Raw genomic sequence first — 16,586 nt, forward strand, 5'->3', positions numbered from 1 at the left:
ACCTAGCTAAGATGCAGGTTGCCTGTGTGAATTTAGGCAACAGACCTAACCTACTACATGCACTAATACCATGTTCTGAGCAGAGACAATAACTTCCTATCATTCAGGAGGCCACATAGGTAAATGTGAGGTGCTGAGATGCATGAAAGAAAAAAACCTATTACATTATTTTCCTGACAAGTATAGCATTTCTTTATCGAATGACCTTGGCTGAAGATGTGATTCCTCAAAGCTGGTGGATGTCTAACTGCAACAGGAATTAGACACCTGAGCAAATACTTCTGAGGCACCAGGCCCGGGTTTCCATCACCAGACTGCCTGTAGCAGTGAGTCCAGCCTTTTTAAACAGAGCTGGCTGAGGAAGAGTCACTGCTGTAGCTCCATTATATCTTTGGTGTCTTTGCAGAGATGTGCCTGTGGCTGCAGCATCTGAGCTGAGCAGGGGCCACCACACTCTGTTGGGTACATTTCTACAGCCCTTGGAGCTGGCTCCTGCTCACCAGCTTCTGGAGAAGGATGAAGCAAATGCCTTTTCCTTCCAAGCTGGAGATCCTCACTACCTTCCTGGCTGGTTTTCAGAAAGCTGCACAATGCTGTGGTAACAAAAGGACTCTGGCTGCAGAAGAAGAAAAGAAAAGAAACAAAAAAAAACCTTGTGCCTTCTCTTGTATCACATTCACTCATGCGCTCACTCCAGAGCTAGCATTCCTCTGGCAGGACATCCTGTCTCCAGTTCCTTACTACAAAAAAAAAAAAAAGCAACAAAACCACACACACACCAAAAAATCCTAGAAAAAATTAGATTCCTTCACTAGCAATTCATAACATTATTATGCTATTTTGCAGATGGGCTGGTTGAATTGAGGTTAAATTTTGACTTTTTCAGATGACACCTGAAAGTCCTCTATTCTTAGAATCATGGATTCTGTCTTGATTCTCAAACTCAAATTTTCAACATGTACAACCAGGAGAGAGTTTGCCAGACATGGGCAAGGGATTAGCATTGCTAGCACAGAATGTAATTCTGATCCTATAATGGGGAAGCAGCTGCAAACTCTGCATCCTCATCTCATATCTCAGATGCATTCAACCCTGCATGCATTGTACAGTACACAAGAAGTGTCTTTTGTTTTATTCCATTTTGATTTTAATAACACAATTTTAAACCTGCTGCAGAAAACCCAGTTTTTTTACTGAAACACATGAAGGTGTTGTTCATCAAACAAATGGGTTGAGGAATTGTTTGGGTGCTTCAGAACAAAGAATTACTCTGGCTATCATCGCAGACATTCTGAATGGAAACAATTTACCATGGAGGCCTGTGGCTTCAGGAGGAGGATAATGGTAAGTGTTAGTTTTGTTCATTTTCTGTACCAATGAAAAAATAAAGAGGCTGTAAGTGGATTCATTTGCTGTTCAATCGTGAAGTGGCAGTCAGAACAAAAGACGAGGGCAACAAAGTTCAGACTGAAACGATGAAGAGCCAGAGAAAGAAAAGCAACTTCAAAATAATCCAAATAATATTTTTTTTTTGTCTAGAAATAAAAGTAAAAGAAAAGTAAATTTATTATGCACTCAGAAGTCATAAGTGATGAAATTAATTTGTACAGTGCACTTGCATACACAGGTGCTACTGTTATGGATATACATTATAAATCTGCAGGGCACTAAAGTGATTACTCTTTCCCCCGTGTCCCTGAATGCCATATTTTTCCAGCATGCTGGATCCCATCTGGTCTCAAAGTTTTGTCATTCTTCAGACATTTCAATTTCTTGATTACCTGTCAGGTTATGACCCTCAATTGTTTTTCTTTTTTAATATCTCTAGCTGTTCACTTGGGAGATGTCCATGTGTTTCTGACATCTGCCACCCAACCCCCTCCAGGAGCCCCATGACACAGCATTAATTATTGTGTTTATTTCAACAGTATTCTCACCTCCTTTAAAGAAAAGACCCAGGCTTTCTCCCACAGCACCCATGGTGATCATAGTTCTTATATTTGTGCTCTTCCATAGTTTACCAAAACTGTCTCCAGGTTTTTCATTGTGAAAGAATGTCCTTTGAATCCAGAAGGATTGCTCTTCAAGGTCACAACTGAAGGTGTTATGTAGCAACTATGTCCATTGTACTCCTTAAATGAGTAAGCTTATTTTCAGTTCCACTGCCGACCAGGACTATATCCTGTCCCTTGATCTTCCTATGAGGAGGAATTCTTCAATTTCCATTCATTCTAAAAACAAAACCATTATTGATTGTTTTAAAAAAAATAAATGCTTTTGTTACTTGAATAATCAAATTTTAAATCTACATCCTCGTTTCCACCTTTCTTCCAATGTTCTTCTCATTTTAATGACTTCATAACATGAGAAACATGAGGAATTTCTTGCCCTGAGTAAATATGTAGCAGGTGTGAACTTTTGATCTGGACTTGTAAGCTAGTCTTTGGTCCCTTGTGATGACAAAGCATCATTCAGAATCCAGGGTTTAACCAGTTTTGTGTTGTTTTCTGTGACCAAAACCATCATAAGTACTTAGTCCTTTGTGTGGAGCCAAAGATCAAGCTGAACTTCTGTTGCTGCTGGAGCAAGGGTGGGAACCCTTCAGTGGAATTCAAACCAGGCAGAGCAAATGGAAAGGGCAAAGAAATGACTGCAGCACTCTCTTGTGTGGCAGCCAAGTCCCAGTTTCTCAACTAAATGAACCTTCCTCTCATCAAAGAGAGGATTTTTTGCCCTGCTCTGGCCTAGCTGGGTCTTAAATTCATCTTATCTTAATCTTAACAGATGGCATCATTAGCCAGTGCCTGTGTGTTATGTGGAGAACATGGTTTTTCCAGACCATGATCAGTACATGGTGATGGGATCTCTCCCTTTTAGAATCTTGTTGGGGAATGCTTAATGTTAGACTTTGAACAAGTTCCAGCAGGGCCGAAGTGACAGACTGCTTATGGTAGCCAAGGTGGAAGGGACTGTGAACACCTGCAAAACCTTTGTCTCTTAGGGAACTTTATTGGCACCAACTCAAATAAACATTACCATAATCACTTTTTTGTACTTAGATGCCCAAGTTCAGCTGAAATCACCTTTTAGATATTTAAATAATTTGGCAGGATTTGGGATGAATAGTTGTTTTATTTGTACAGCTGAAGAGTAGTGTTGCCTAACACTATGAAGATTATAATGTAAAAATACATGAGCCATAAAGCTCACTTTCACTGTGCTTGTTTCTACTTCTTTCACTGCGGTGATATTTCTCTTCTTATCCTTCACTTATGCCATTAATACATAAAATTTTATTTTCTAGTAAAATAATTTGAATCTATTCATAATCAAGGGCTTTAAAGCAGCAGATGAAAGTGAGAGATAGCAGTCAGCTTTTTAGGAAATTAAAGAATTTGCTTCATTTGCAAATGACCATGGTGCTTATAGAAGTAACCCCTGCATTAAAGGATTAGCATTACAAGCATGAGCAGGCCACAGTGCCCTGGAAGTGAACTTGGATTGCAGTAGGGTCATGTCTGAATGAGAATTAGTTTTTGCCAAAATTGTGCCCTCAGAGGATTACATGTTACCCTCAAGAGGCCAAGCCAGACAAAGATTAAATCCACACATTGGAAAAATGGTGCAGTTTGTATTGTTCAGGACATTGTGGGTTCTGGAAAAGATACAACCATTTGCGTTATTCAATCTACATTTTATTTGATAGTGTGATTGTCAGGCAGTAGTTACAAGAGTTACAGGCCTGATGAGCATTTGCTTGATGAGCAGTAGGCTTCAGACTGCATACTTTAAGTGGGGATAATTTGGAAATACTGATATTTCTTTTGACTGAAGCTTATAATAATGAAATATACAGGATACTGCTTTAGTTATCTCATTATCTTACAACCCCAAGCAACTTTTTGACATATTATATTGATTAAAGCAAGAGAAAGTTGGGCATTTCAGCATAATTTATGCAAGCTCAAACCAATAATTAGAACAGCTAATTAGCTATTGGTATCTGATTTTATATTAATCAGGAACTAAGATAACAGAAACAATACACTCAAGTCTTGTTTGGTAATAAGGAGTTTGGTTTCTCTAGCCTAGCAGTGATCATTAATTTTGCTGTGTTTTGATTTAGTGTTTGTGTTAATATATTCCAGTATGTCTGAGGATATGAAAGTAACACCTGGTGTGCTCTGTGCAAATGCTTCTCTGCTTCAGGAGAAAAGCCAAAGGGGAAATGCAGCTAAACCTAGAGCATCATTATAAACAGTCTGGTGGGGATAAATGCCTATACTTTCCAATGCTAAAAGAAAGCAAATGAAAATATGTGGTTCTGTTTGTATGTTTTGTATGTATGTAGAAAGAATGCAGGAGGTAGTGCAGAAAGAGCATTTATGCTGAGAAGGTTTGTGATGTCTATTTGTACAGTGCAAGGGGTTCTACATGCAGGTTTTTGTTTACATCTATGCTCAGTGTATGTTTGCAATTTGTTAGTGGAGGCAGTAAGCCCAATTAAAAGAAAAACCCTCTGTGCTCAGAGTTTTAATTTTGCTGATATCCCAAGACTGTCAAAGGTAGATATTCCACATAGATTTGAGCTTGCCAGCAGTGAGCTTTGCTAGACTGGAATGAAAATAAAGACATTTCACTGCCTTTTATTTCCTCAGCTTCAAAACAGTCTCTTCTTTCCCTGGGAACAATGCTCTTCTCCTTATGCAGAACTTAATCTGGTAACTCACAAGTTAGCTTATTACATGTAAAAAAGAAAAAGGCTTCAGGAATAACAGGCAGGGTCACTGATTGAGAGACACAAAAACCAGAGGTGTGTTCACACCAAGCTGAGGTGCTGGATTGCTGAATGAATGTGGAATATATTCAGTCAACTTTAGCAAAGACAGAAGCATCTACTTTTTAATTTCAGAACATAAATACATCAATGTCCTTTGAAGATAGCTTTTATTCTGTTATGCCTTTTCAAGAAAGGTTGGTAGCTGAATCAGACCCTTTATCAGATGGCATTTCCCACTGGTATAATACCTAGAGATGAAAACAAAATTAATCCAGCTCTATCGTTCACGTTATTAAACTCATCTTTAAAATGGGAAACTGGAGCCTACCTTTATGTGACAGAAAGCCAGAGAGATTTGTTCAGACCTCCCATATATCTTACATTTAATAGCATAAGATAGGCAAAACCATCTTCTTTCTTACATCCATCCACCCCGGGTGCATTTGCTTCCCACTCTTTTGTAATTTTTTATATTATTAAGCACCCTTACAAGCACTCTAGAATTATTAGCACATGGAAACTGGAGCTTATTATAGGCAGAGCATCTTATCATTAGCATAGCATCTCTGGTTCAAGGAGATGGCGTGAAGCTTCAGGAGGAATTTTCCAGCCTGTGAGGTGAGTGTAGTGGTCAGTGGAGCTGAAGGGCTAGCTACATCAGCTAATTTACACACTGCCAAATGCATTTTTGTAGCCTACTGGAACAAAATGAAAATCCTACTCTCTAACAAGCCTTCCTGAAGGCAATATGAGAAAATGATTACATGCATAATAAGCCCATGAAATCTCAAATCTCAGCTTTGGACTCTTCAGACCTGGGATTTTGACTCATGCACACTTCTGGATAAAACCTGAAAATCTAAGAAGAGTTTAGCCTATAGCAGGAATTTCTTCTACTCCTTTAGATGCTTTGTCTGCTCCCCACCTTCCTCTCATTCCCCTCCACCCCCAGTCCCTGCCTGGAAAAAAAAACTACACACACAGACACACACACACAGAGCAAAGCAGAGAAAAGCAAAGCAAAGCAAAGAAATTCAAAAGAGAAAGAATGTAGCAGTGTCTACAAAGAGCCAGGTTAAATATCTGCCTTGCCTAGTTAGCATTTCAGCAAGGGGTGGCCAATGGCTGATGGTCAGGAGAGATGAAAATGTTAGACAAAGGTGAGCAATCACCTTTTTCTTCACAGAAAGTGTGATTGGACATTGGAATGGGCTGTACAGGGAGGTGCTGGAATCACTGTCCCTGCAGGTGTTTAATGAAATACTGGACCTGGCAATCAGTGCCATGGTCTGGTTGACAAGGTGCTGTTGGGTCATAGGTTGGGCTTGGTGATCTCAGAGGTATTTTCCAACCTGATTCTCTGATTCTGTGATACAGTGACCCTTCCCTAGTACATTTCTCAACTCCCCAGCAATCTGTAGGTCAGGGCAGCCCTGAACCAAAAATTTCTTTCTTCTTGATAGGCCTTGATGTTGCCCAGTAAGCACTTTTCTAAAAACTTTTCTAAGCCCAGAAATACCTGTCACCTCTAACAGCCTGCAGCTCTGCATTCCATAGCTTAGCCATGTGCTATAAGAAGGATCCCATCTCTCTGCGCTGGTGCACTGTCAAGCTGCTTTGCACACACACTCAAAGTCAGACCCTTGATCTCCTGGGGATGTCAAGAACGCAGAGAGCCCCACTCATTCTGAAGACATCCTGTCCAAAGGACTGGGTTGGTGTGGAATTCATTGCCATCGTTGCTGCAAAAGGGTTTTTGAGACATGAAACCCCCAGCAGTTAAAAGAAGGGAACCTCATGGGGATACTCAGCTGATAAGCAGCCAGGCTACGATGGCAGATGGATAACTGTGCTACAAATTCACATGATGCAAAAGTTTATTTTGGGCACCTCTCTTTCCCAGTACCACTTACACAGGTCTTTGTAAGTCTCAGAAGGAAGGAACACATGAAAACTTGTTTGAAGTCCTCTACTCACACCTGGTTTAGTTCAAATGACTCTGATGGATGCATGTGGAGGGTAACAAGGGAGAGACAGCTGCTCCTGCAGAGTCTCCAAATGTAGTCAGCACCACAGAAACACACCTGGGGAGATTGTTGTGACTACAGAAGCAAGTAACTCATTTCTCCAAAGTCACTTCTAGCCTACACAGCCCCAGCAGAGGCTGGGACAGGAAATGCTACATTAACCCCAAGGCAATGCAGTAGTGGCATTTGGAAAGACTGTGGTTCATTTCCACAGCCACAACTTCCAAAGTTTGAATTTTAGCTGATAGGTCAGCGCCCAAGTTTTTCTGCAGCATGAACCCAAGTTCATCTCAGCTTCTGCTTCAAGATTGATGATGCTAAAGATTGCCCCTCAAGCTTATAATATGTTGGACCACCTTTTGAATTGCCTGTATCTGAAGAATTTACATTTTGTAAACACATTTCTCTTCACAGAGAACAGCAAGGCACAATTCTTCCCAAGAATATTTCTGGGTTTCACATTCTCTGAACCTCAGAGAAAGAAAAAACAATTCTTATCTTATTTGCTGTGCCCGTGTTTGTGCCAAAGTAGAATGCAATATGGATATTGTTTACCCAAAGTGATGGTGTTTTGTTTCCTTGGCCTATCAGGGCCAAGTGTGTGTGTGTGTGTGTGTGTGTGTGTGTGTGTGTGTTGGGACTGTTGGCTGACAGTCACAAGATTCTGGGCAGTGGTGTGCAGAGCTGAGTGCTTGACAGATTCAGTTTAGATGTAATGTAATATAGAGTGATATAGTATAGAATAATATAGTATAATGAAGTAATTAATTAGCCTTCTGATAAGATGGAGTCAGATGCATCATTTCTCTCCCCCTCGTTGGAAGCAAAAATATCATCGATACATTTGGCACCACATTTGGCTAACGGAGAGGAGCGGAGGAGGAGGAAAGAGCTCACTCCAGCTCTGCAGTTTCACATACCATGACACCAATGGACATTGCCTGGATCACTCAGTGGTGCCTCACAAAATGTCCAGCAACCCACAAACTTGCAAGAACTGTAATATATCAGCCCAGCTCTGAGGAAACACAGGTCTATGGTTGTAACCAGGAATTTTGTGGTCCATGTGCACTCAGCTCTGTCATCAGCTGTGAGAGACCTGGCTGCTGTGAATGTGTTGCCTTTCTTTTTTTCCTGTGGGCAAGGAAAAGCAAATAAAAGTTCTCACGAATACTTGTGGAGGATGACTACAAAGAAGGTATTCAGTGGGATTAGATGTATTTTCATTCCACTAAAATGTGTGTGCCCTTTTTTTATCTTGCAGTACTTGTTCAGTGTTGGAATCAGCCAATCAAACCACAAATTTGGCTTTATTTTTAAATTGCAACCAAAGCCATAAAGCTGAACAAGGCAGAATTACAAGTAAACCAGCCAGTTCCTCTCATCTGCTATGGACCTTTGCAGCAAGCTGTTTTACAGTACCTATTCTTCCTCATAACCATATCCTTTTTCTCCAGGGGATCATTTTAAGCTTTAGAAACTGCAGAAGCCATCCTAAAGCCATTTTTCCTGAAGGGAGTACTTAAATGGAAACGAACCCTCTTCTCATGATTTAGAGTGTGTAAAATGCTATCCTGATCCTACCAGGCTGAAAGCTGCAGTCCTCATTCTTTCCCAAAACTCTTGCATCTGCAAAGGGACCGTTGAATTCAAAAAGGCAGTACCTGAGCTCAGCAGCACGCCCATGTGTTTTGCATTGTAAGAGGGGCCTACGAAGCCATTTCCCTTGCACTTTTCAGAGAAGCCTCCCTTTTATCACAGAAAGCTTAATCTACTGGGATGAAAATTATAACCCACTGAAAATCCACTAGGAATCTTGAGACAATCCCATTTTCAGACACTGAATCCTTTCCATTATTTTTGTCTGTTTCTTCTTTTTGTTGTTGTACTGCCATGTTTCCTGGTTGCTTCCCATAAAAAAATAAATCAGGATTACTAGCATACTACAAATGAGCCTGTACTTTAAATATGTCCTTCCTGATAAGTAGTAAATATGATGAGAGAGAAAAATTGTTCCTGGGAGGTTTTCAACCTAATTTTGTAGACTTAAGATATCTGGTTGTCCTGGGAACTCTGTGCTTGCAGCTCCCATTAATTTCAGTAGCAGGTGTCTAAATATTTCTCATACCCAGAGGTTCACATATTTGTAGGAGGATGTAGATAAGGTTTGGATAAGCACATAGCAATTCTCAGGTTAAACAAAGCAGAGCTTCTTGCCTCTTGTTGTTCTCCTAATGCTACTTATTGTTGGATATTAAATATGCAGGTGATGAGAATGCACTAAGCTGATCTGGGAGCAAACCAGAGGATTGTTTTGTGTTTCCCAAAAGCACAATGCCCTTTGTGTAGATGTGGGGTACAATTTGTAAACTCTCTTTATTGTGAATATTGAAATTTCTTCACTTGGCTTCTTAAATTTTGGGAGGAAAGTAAAAGGGAACAAAGGTCATTAGCTACATCATCTGTTTTCAGAGATTTGTTCTCTTAATCTAAGCCATTTTATTGCTCCCTTCACCACTTTTTGGTCCCTGTAGGGAGGAGTATGCCCTATCCCAGGATAAACTTGGTGTGATTCAGAAGAAAGGATGCCCACAAGTCTCAAAGAGTACATGACTCATGCTTCCAAGTAGATGTCTTGCTATTAATGTAGTGTATTAGTAGCACAGTGTATTAAAGACAACTACAGTGAGAGGACAGTGGCACAAATCTTGTCTGAAAGGTCACTTTCTGCTTAGCTGGAGATACACACACACAGATAGACGCACAGACACACACAGACACAAATTTGATTAGTTTTTATCTGGTGGCTTAGACTGAGCAAATACCTGTGAAGTGACAAATCAGCCTTAGTGCCTTAGCCCCACTGCAAGGAGACATCTGTGCTATCAGGGAGCTCTGTCCCCACAGCTGCCTTTGGCCAGCTCAGAGTGCAGCCCACGGACTGCACGCCCAGGGCAAGGAAATGGTGATCAGCTGCAGCCCTGCAGTCCTTCACTCTGAGGCACTGTAATTCACCTGAGGAGCTGACAGGACAGCCTGTCTGGGGCGGTGATGAGTCCTTTTCACTTTCTGCCCAGCAGTGAAGAACATGGGAGGCTCACATCCATCTCCCCTCTGACTGGTCCAGCTCAGCCTTTGACAGGCCAGGACAAAAGGGCACCTCTTTGACATCCCTGAGAGCAAAATGTTACCACTTCATTCCTATCAGGGTTTAAATTGCAGCCTCAGAATTTGATTCATAAAGTGAACATTGAAGCCCTGCTTATATAATCCAGTGGGACTCTGGTCATGTTGTAGCCATTTATTTTGGGTATGTTAAATATCTGATAAGTCGTGCAGGTTTTTTTAAATGAAGTTTGGTTCCTTTTTATTTTGTTAAGAAATATACTGCTTAAGAAAGTGTTAAGAAGTATCATTAAAACACACTTCTTAGCAATACTGTAATTTGTAGTGTGAGAAGATGGTTTGATACATGCATAAACTTATGTACGTGTTTTTAATTGGTGCAAAAACTATTTTCCATATTTTTCTATTAAAAAAAAACCCTATTACTGTATTGCAGTTTGCCTAAGAGCAAGATATGTAGGGGCCAAATTTTGAGCCTTTTTTTTATTCTATTTTTTTTCCTGCTGATTTTTTTTCCTCTAAACTTCTTAATGGTAGTGATAGATTAATGCATTGCCAGATAGGCCATTTAGAAAGAAAAAATAGGATCATGCCGATGAGGTAAAATGCTTCAAAGAGAGACATTATTTTAATATTTGAGGTTTTGATCTGAATCTAGGCTTGTTTCTCTCTGGATTCCTCTTTTATCCATTCATTGCATGACTTGCCTTTCAACTTCATTAAGATATTCTTAAATTTGTATTAAGTAACCAGAATCAGGCATTAAGGATCATCTAATAAAGGTGTCTTTAAAGTTGGGCACTTCAGGTTTTTGCACATAAAGTCTAACACTGTCATTTTTTTCTGAACTGTATAAGATATTACTTAGTTTAAAAAGAAACACATAACATAAGCCATGCTTCTGTGACTGAAAGACATGGAAGACATTTTTGTGCTTTTAAAATTAAAAAACATTCTGATTTATTGGATTTTCATGCCCTTTAACTTCAGATGTATCTTGAATGTCAAGCTTGATTTTTTCATATTTTAGTCATGTGCATTCATTTAGTGAATGCAAATAATTTTCCTGCCTTTCTGTTTAAATTATGCCTTTTTAATAGGTGTCCTTTAGACAAGTAGTCTCTGTTAATAAGAACTAAAATTTTACAAACAGACTAGTTTTATTTTGTCATACATTTGATTGCTATGCTCCTGAATTCTTTTGAGTTGGATTTTTAATTTTTTTTTAAGTGAGGATGATGATAGAGATGACACTGGTCTTGTTTTTTTGTAATGTTCTTATGATAAAGTTGATGAACTACAAATTGAAATCAATTGTTTTTACAGCAGGTTTTGAGCTCTAGTGTTTTAACCAGTGGCCAGATCTCTTGCAGAAACTCTGTTCTATATTTCAGAGCAAAAAATTACCATCATTCCCTTCTGTGAAAAATTAGTGAGAGTGAGTGAGCTTTCAAATACCAAGCTTGTGATTTTGACACAAGATGCAAAATGGCTAAGAGATATGAAATTAAGAATAAGCTGAAAAAGAATGTTTTAATTAGCCTGAGAGGTTAGTCTGATTTCATTTTACTTTGCTGAAAATAAGTAATAGTGCTGGTATGGCTCTGCAGACAGTAGCAAGAATTGGTGATCTGAAATCCTCTTTGAAAAGGATCCTGGGATGATGCACGGCTGCTCAGCATCCCCCCAGACCTGGCTTTGCTGGCGGGGCCACTGCAGTCATATGTTGATATTAACACTAGATCAAAAATCAGACTAGTAGAACATTGTGGATTGAAAAACACCTTGTAAATGAGAAGAGCCTGAAAGTAAGGCAAGAACAATTTGGTTTTATATGGCAGATAAAGGAAAACTTTGTTTCTAAATTCGGTTGTATTTTTTCAGTTATTTCTGACCATGAAAGTATTAGTTCCTTGCTTTATACCTAGTCCTACCCCATGAGCTGGATCTTTCACAAGACTGTATCTTCTGCAATGCATATGGGCTGCTTTTTGAGCCAATATTGGCATGAGGTTCACATGGTTACTCCATTTTCTGAAAACATCAATCCCTCGCTTTGCAATGTGAGTAGTAGTTTACTATTGTCATCAAAAACAACAGAAATATAAAACTGTGTTTGAATTAAATCCCACAAGTGCATGGTTATTTGACAGCTGTTTCTGTATTTGTCTGAGGGCTGTAATTTACAAGTTAGATTAACTATCAGTATCTTCAATATATTTCAAAAATAATCTATAATAGTTGTTAAGGAAAGCAATGATAAAATCCTGGCATTAGAACCACTGACAGCATATCCATTCTTTTGCTGTACTATGTGTTACACCTCTTAGAAACACTCAGTTCTGCCCAAGGACAGTGCAGCAAAGAATTAAAATTCAAGCACTAGAGGCAGTCTCTTTCTTTCTTTCTTCCTGAATAAATGAAGGAAAACAAAGATGGAAAAATACAAAAAACAAAACAATGAATGATTTTTCCAGGACTCATACCAAATATTGCCATGCTTTGTCAATGCAGATTGAATTAATGGTTTCCTGTTTGAAAATCACAATGTGTACAAAAATGTATGGTGCAATATTCTAGTCAGACCAGAAATTAGTATTGGCTTCACTGGGATTGCAGATCATGACTCAGGATGGAAGTGGTCACAAAGTCCATGGATTAGATGTGCAAATGCATATGGGCAACTTGTTATATTTGGGGGTTATCTCACATTACATACTAAGGAAAATATGGGCTTGCTAATTTTTAGAGTTTACAACATTTATTTGCAAAATAAATGCAGTTTGCTTACGAATTTTTCCAGTAAAAGATGGGAGAAACACTTTGTCTGCAATAAGCACAAGGCACAAGGAAGCTGGTGTGAGTACCTATGACCAAGGCAGGGCAAATAGATCACTAGGCACAGTATTCTGCAAGAAGAGCAGAGTCAGCTGAAAGGGGACATTACACCAGGGCTAAATCCTTTCTCCCCACCAATATATGGGGATAACAGGAGGGAGGAGCACAGAGAGCCCTTGGGGCTGTTGTGCAGGAGGGAGATGAAAGCCACCTCCCTGCACTCTAGCTGTGGGGAAGGGGTGGGGGAAAGCTTCCCAAAGGTGAAGGTAGGATTGCTGGAGAGGGGCAGGAGGGGCAAAGCTGGCAGAGCTGTCCCTGAGGTCCCCTGTGTCTTGCCCTTGCCCTGCAACTGGGTTGCCACAGGTTTGGCAGGGAGCCCTGTGCTCCCCTCCATGACAGCACATCTATCTCCTGAGAGGCATGACCAAGACTCAGTTGTCCTGAGGCAGTGGCATTTTCCTTGAAAAACACATTTTTATTGCTTTACAAATTCATTATAACAAGGGACTCATGTTCAGACTGAAGGACACACTTATTATTGTCCTGCGGTTTTCAATTAATAAGTTCGCAGCTAACAGTTTTTAAGTACAGTGAATCATGCAAATTTCCATATCACAGCAGCTAATTTATTTGTTTGTTGGGGAATAGCAGGTGCCACATGAATCTGTTTTGAAATGAATTCCAAGAAAGGCAGATGATTGTGGTCCAAGCTGTGGGAGGAGGGAGCCGGAGGGACTGGAGGGATAATGCAGCGAAGGCTCTGTGCAGTGCAGGGTGTCTAATGTGGGCTATGAATGGGAAATGAGCAGCAGCACAGATCTTATATCCAGGGGACTGATCCTGAAGTGCAGTCCTCTCTAATGGGGTGATTTCTGGCCAGAACTAACATGACTGCATCTCCAGGTTGGAATGATAAAATCCAGGTGCTTTCTGTATATGATTGCCAATTACTTCATTCTGTCTTCCATGCACAGTTCCAGCTTTTGTTCCCCAGGCAGTTTTCACTGCTGGTTGCAAACACAAGGATCATTAAGTTACAAGCTGGATTTATTTACCGTTTGCAGCTAGATCTGAGAATAGTTGTCTGTTATACCAGATTTTAATTTCAAGTCTGTCTTATGGGTATATAAGATGTGTTCTTACCTGTTCTTGCAATTTCACACAATTATGCTTCGGACTGAGCTCTGCCTGTAAAGAGCCATAACAGAGCTCAGAGGAAGACTCAGGCAAGAAAGGCACTGCTGTGCCAGAGGTTTGCAGAGCACAGGAATGTTGTGGCTTGTGGCATTGCTGCTGTAGAGCTCAGACACGAGCACAGCACCCAGAGAGTTCTGAAGAAAATGCATCAGGCTGAACTCATGTTTAGGTGAGCTCCAAAGGGCAGGTGCAAAGGCCCTGCTCACTCAGTGTTCTCACAGATAATCTGCAGATCATGTGGATGCCCTCATGCTGAAGCTGCCACTGTGTTTTTTGAACTGCTCTATGTGGAGAAGGAAATCCAGCAGGTATTTTCATGATCTTTTCTAGATAATCAACACCTTTGGCAAGGAGTGGGCTCCAGATCCATCTCATTTTTAGGCACCCAAGGCTTTTAAGTGGGCTGTTCTCTCCTGTATCATTGGTGAAGAGAACTTCAGAGATTATCTGTCACCTCAGATGTGGTGCCTTGATTTCTGACTTATCAATGGAGGTAGGCTGGGAATCCTGATCTTCAAACTGTGAGGTGATTTGATATATGAAAAGCGAGTAGAGGTTGGTTCTACACTGGCATCACCCTTCCCAAAGGAGGCAGGTCACTGCCTCACCTTTCTGAGCCCTCTTCCAAGAAAATTTTTTTCTTTTTTTTCTTTTTTTAGATGTTTTTTTAAATCAGGCTGAGATATGGGCTAAACAAGTCTGTAAGCTGTGCACTTTGGCTGCTTTATGAGACAGAACCAGTCTTCCTCTGTGCAAATGATAGCCCCTAAATGCTTATACAATGAGGCTATATTTTAAACTATAATTTCAATGTAAAAGTGACAGGAGGCCTAAGCAGGCTATCAAAGGGACAGATTGAGTGATGTTCTTGATGTTTGAAATGAGATGAAAGAGTCACTGATATGGAGAAGCCCATTCCAGATAATGGCAGCGGAAGAGGAAATAGTTCCTGCAACACGAGAGATGAAAGAGGGAACACTTATGTAGCTGTAGGGGGAATTTGTCTGGTTGTGACTGAAGAACAAAAGATGCTGAAAAGAAATAACACTGTGAAAAGTAGCAAGGAGGAAATGATGATGAACATTTTTTAGTAGGGAAATAAACTGCTGATTAGAAATAGGCGAAAATTTAACCAGAGTGTGATAGCACTAAAAAGTTTCCTGATGCATCTCTTCATACAGGATGAAAATTCACATAAAGTCGTAAGTTTTAATTAAAAACATATTAAACTGAGTAACTCCTCTGACTGTCTTACCTGTGTGATTTTTTTCATGTTTTTCATTTTGTTTAACCATCCAGAATGGGGAAACTGCATAGTTCCTGCAATTCAAGGAACCTGACTTGAATTTGATGGTTCCTTTTACAACTCATAAAACTCATATGGATAATAAAGAGGATTTCTGACCTTCCCCATTAAGATCACCTGACTACTTTCCCCATATTCAGCCCATCTGTCTTCTTCTGGATCTTTACTTCTCTTCAATGGTGAAAAAAGCCCCTAACAGAAATGGGTAAAAAAGAAAAGAAACTATATAAACTGCAGAAGACATGAAAGTACTAAAATATTGTCTTTAGATGTGATTTATATTTTTCTGTTTGATGGACTAAAACTCAGATGTCCTGGTGTTTTTACACAGGTCAGAGTCAGAGCATCATAGCAGATAGTTTAGAATATCCCGAAAGCTAACATCAAAATGTTGGTGTTTTTTCACATTGATAGCAGCTACTGATTCACAGTGACAGAGTTGTTGTAGCCTCACTTGCATCAGGGAAGTCTTTCATTTGAAACAGAAAAGGGACCATAATTTTTCCTAACACAATTTAATGTGTTTTAAATAAAAAATAAATAAGTAGCAAATAAGATATTTGTTGTAACTTATGTGACACCTGTATACTACAATGAGTTCAAATTCTGGCCACAAACACATTAAATACATAGAGAGTTCCATCTGTAACAAAAGGTTTCAGAAACTCAATTTCTGTAAGAAAACAAATCCTGTAACTTACAGCACTCAGGTAGACCCACCAAAGTCAGTGGAGATATCTTCTTTTGTCAAGGTGGACTTTAAATCTTGGTCTGGCAATAAACAAAAATTACACACCGAAGAGCTGCTTAAATACCAACCAGCTCTCAGGGGAAAAAGAGCATGAAAAGGAGGATCAGAAAGAGAGATGGGGAATGAAACAACCAGAAGGGAGGAAAAAAAAAAAGACACACACTGGAATTGATCTAGAGGATAAATAAAGGTAAAGGGCATGTTTAATTCAGGGGAGAAGAAAATGTCAGAAAAAGAGACAGAGGGAGAATGACAGGAAGAAATAATAATGGAAAAAAAAACAATAATAGAAAAATGAAGGTGAAAAATGAAGGCTTAAAATAAGAGTGAATGCTGGCAATGCTGGAGAGGTAGAGAGAAACAATGCTAAGAGGGAAAGAGAAGAAAGGCTGGCATGAGTCCTCGGTGGCACTGTGAGGAGAGGCTTGAAAGGAGCCTCAGCTAAACAATAGAGGGATGCGAGACAGAGGCACCAGGGGGGCAGCACAGATTAAATGAGAACCAAATGTAACCATAACAAAGGCTCCGAAATGTAGGCAATGGAAGCATGTTAAGAGGGAA

General features: G+C 39.8%; 1 long non-coding RNA gene across 1 annotated transcript in view; it reads right to left on the bottom strand.

The window, feature by feature from the left end:
- Window positions 1-1,577: 1,577 nt before the first annotated feature.
- LOC134429313 (uncharacterized) overlaps window positions 1,578-16,586 on the bottom strand; it is a 103,086-nt gene continuing 88,077 nt past the window's right edge. The window contains exon 4 of the long non-coding RNA XR_010030573.1: window positions 1,578-2,231. This is a non-coding gene — a long non-coding RNA (uncharacterized LOC134429313). The remainder of the gene's footprint in view (window positions 2,232-16,586) is intronic.

The sequence above is a fragment of the Melospiza melodia genome, chromosome 1 (genome assembly GCF_035770615.1).
Source record: "Melospiza melodia melodia isolate bMelMel2 chromosome 1, bMelMel2.pri, whole genome shotgun sequence".
Taxonomy (NCBI): domain Eukaryota; kingdom Metazoa; phylum Chordata; class Aves; order Passeriformes; family Passerellidae; genus Melospiza; species Melospiza melodia.